Here is a 3,641-nt window from a genome sequence, read left to right on the forward strand (position 1 = left end):
ACTCTGCTGGAGAAAATGTGTATTTCTCCAGCTCCCAACANAGGAGGTTTTTCATTTTCTTCATGGCCCGTCAGACTCCTCAAAACCTCTGACGGGCCCCGGCTTTTGATTTTTCTGGACAGGAAGCAATGAAGTGTCCACTCTCACCACAATAAATGCAAAGTCTGCCCAAAAATCTCCTTTGCCTTTCCTCAGGAGACAACCTTGTGTGTCCCACCTGCATGGGTTCGACCTCCATACCACCAGAATGTGAAGCCTGAACAGGCAGAGGGAAGGACTGAGCTTTAGGTCGCGATTTGGACAACTGCTCTGTGGGTGGAGAAAAAACAGTCACATTATTTGAAGCAGATGTAGAAGCATGAGATCCTGGGTTTCTTAGCTTGGAGTTGTTTCTAGCTCTGATTCGGTTGTCCAATCTAATTGTTAGTTTAATTAGATCCTCGAGGGAGGCGGGTTCGTCGAGAGTTGCCAATTCGTCCTTTATATTCTCATTTAGAGCCATAAAATAAGCTCCTTTCAGAGCACTTTGGTTCCATCCGGAAGCCGCTGCTTTAACCCGGAAGTTGATTGAAAAATCAGCCACAGAAGAATTTCCCTGCTTGATATTGAAGAGAGCACGAGAGTCAATTGTTTGATCAGTCTCTTGGTTAAATACCTGGGAAAATTCAGAAATGAAATCTGAGTATCGGCAGTTGAGACTCTCATCTGAGGGAAATCTGGCCTGGGCCCACTCCAAAGCTCTTCCTGTTAGTTGAGAGAGGATAAAGGTTATTTTCTTAAAGTCCGACGAAAAGCTGTTGGGAGAGTTTTGAAACAATAATCTGCACTGAAATAAAAATCCTCTGCAATCCTTCATATTTCCGGAGAATTTTTCAGGAAGGCTTGGGCGGAGCTCTGATGACGTCACTGCTGGTGACCTCGGAGGGGGAACTGGACCCGGAAATGGTTGCGCTGCCGGTGTGGCGTTAGCACTGTTCATGTAGTTAGCATAGCTCTGAAGCATTTGATTGTGAGTTTCTGCTAGACAGTATAACTCACGGAGCGTCTGGGCTTGTCCAAGAATTTGTGCATCTTGCTCCTCCAAACGACGGCGAATGTGATCTGCTGGGCCTTGTGTTTGGCCGCAGTGTTCTGTCATGATTGGCACTAAGGTGTGACCCAATGATGCAGAACACCACGAAACAGACACAGAAGTAAAAGTTAACAGAGTTTATTGATTACAATAATAGTTAAACTGGTTCTGGTTCTGGTCCAGGGGAAAACGGGTTCACTGGCGTCTGTGAGAGAAGACAGTTTAATTAGCTGGTGACTTAGAAGCTTATCCCTTGGTTGTTCCCGGTTTGTACCTTGAGGGTCCTTGAATCGGTCTTGGAGAGGAAGGCTGTTGGAACTGGAGAGAGTCTGATTAGCAGAGTCCGTTAGCTGCTTCAGCGTCTTACTTCTAGTGAGGTAATCGACCTTGACTTTGAGTTTCCAGCTCTTGGTCCAGAGCTGCATGAGAATCCAGAGGGAGTCTTCAGGTTTGGCTCAGAGGGCAGGCTCGGCAGGTTAAGCTCTTCCAGAGCTCCACAGGAGAAAAACTGGTTTCCTGGAAAGACAGGGACAAAATTAGAATCCAGCTTGGATTCAAAGTCAACAAAGATTCTCAGAGGTTCTAGGCTTGGGTGCTAACCAACTGGCTCAACACTGCGGCGTTGAGGCAAGGTCTGAAGGCAGCTTAAGTAGTCCAGGTCCTCAGATGAGATCATCAGCTGCAGGTGTGCGGAGCAGCTCAGCAGGGAGGATCCAGGGCGGACTCTGCTGGAGAAAAGGTGTATTTCTCCAGCTCCCAACACTGTCGTCTTGTCAGCTTTGAAGTCACAGAGTTTTGCTGTCCACAGAGAGTGGCAGACAGACCGCTGCTCCTTTAGGAGCTGAAGCTGAAAAAGCCGTCTCCTTTGTTCACAAGATGAATCCCTGGAATTACTTTAGATCTTATCATCTAATGATCAAAACCTTCTGCTGGGAATTTAGTTCATAAAAATAAAAAAAAGGTCCCATGCAAAATCTTACAGATAATTTCACAACAAACAGGTAACCAGTACAGGAAGATAATACTGGAAAACATCAAGCATGTAGCTAGATTTCTTCCCTAACTTCCAGGTCTGGGAAATCTTCCACAGTGATGAAAAATGAACAAAGCTGAGTGCTGACCAGCTTGGTACTGCATGGAGAACATAGTAGCCATCATTCTATCTCTCTAATGGTTGAACTGTAAAATGCCTTGAGATGACGTGTGTTGTGAATTTGGCGCTATATAAACAAACTGAATTGAATTGAATTAATGATCTAGCTATCTAATTATCTATCTATCTACAGGTCCTTCTCAAAATATTAGTAATCTGTCATATTTTACATTAGAACAGGATTTACCTCAAAGTCTACACTCTCATCTTTTCAGGAACTCTTAATTTCTGTGTCCTGCTATCAGCCAGTTTCCATCCTCTGATATCAGTAATGAAAAATGATAAATACTATGTGTTGGAAAACTGTTTGGTGACTGACTTTTATTTCTGTCAGGCTGAAGGACGGAAGTTTGAAAAAGACAGATTATCTTGACGTTTTTTATGCAACATTTCTACTTCTGTTATTTGCTGCTGTTTCAAAAAAAAAATTAATGCATAAAGATATTCCAGCTTTCATTGATTTATTTCAAACTTGAAACTTTGTTTAGTCTGTAAGGTGTAAAAAAAAATAAAAATTAACCAATTAATCGAATCGTATCGTGGTGTATTCTTGAGTATCGAAAATAATCGAATCGTTGGGGCAGGAAATCAATACTGAATCGAATCGCCATGATGGATGTGATTTACACCCCTACTATACCTACAAGTCTATCCAAACAGAGAAGAGAGAACCGCAAGAAGCAGTGAGAGAAGCAAAAGAAGAAAGATGAGTAATAATGTCAGACTGTTCCTAAGCAGAGATGATGTGTCCATATTAATAAATGGTAAAGCTGGGGAAGTCAGGAAGAGTGGACAAATTTACAGGAAGAGGTTCCTCTCAGACACCATGGGAAGAGAACCCAGGCCTCAATGTGTCCCGCTCCTGGTTTTTTATAGCTCAAGCCCTTCTGGATAGTGAGGCCAAACATCACGGACAGAGAAACATGTGCCTGCAACATTCATGATAATTTTTCAAGTAAAGTTAAGAAAATGTACCATCTTGGAATGATATATAGATTATCTGTTACTGATGTAGTGGCCTCATCGGTCTGTGATTCAGAAAGCATTGATTGCATGTATGGTAGATGTGAAGCCTGCAAAGTTCTTACTTTCCCTGTCAACGTTGATCCAACAACAAAAAACATATCTTGGACTGAGTGGACAACAAGGTAACAGGAACAAACTGCAGGATGGCACTACCTCTGAGACTGACTGAGACTGACTCAGAATCACAACCCTGGAGAAGAAATTAGCTAGTATTGAAAGACTTGTAGAGCTAACAAAGTCAGAACTGCCCCAGATCTCAACTCATTTTTACAACATTTGGCACCAGTTCACTCATCTTAAGCAATTGAAAGAAAATTGACCCAGCATGATGATGTAGTCTATGATGATTACAGTGAAAACTACAACTGAGCAAGGAAATTAAATATACAG

Source organism: Cyprinodon variegatus, unplaced genomic scaffold, assembly GCF_000732505.1.
Source record: "Cyprinodon variegatus isolate N-32 unplaced genomic scaffold, C_variegatus-1.0 Scaffold1367, whole genome shotgun sequence".
Lineage (NCBI taxonomy): Eukaryota > Metazoa > Chordata > Actinopteri > Cyprinodontiformes > Cyprinodontidae > Cyprinodon > Cyprinodon variegatus.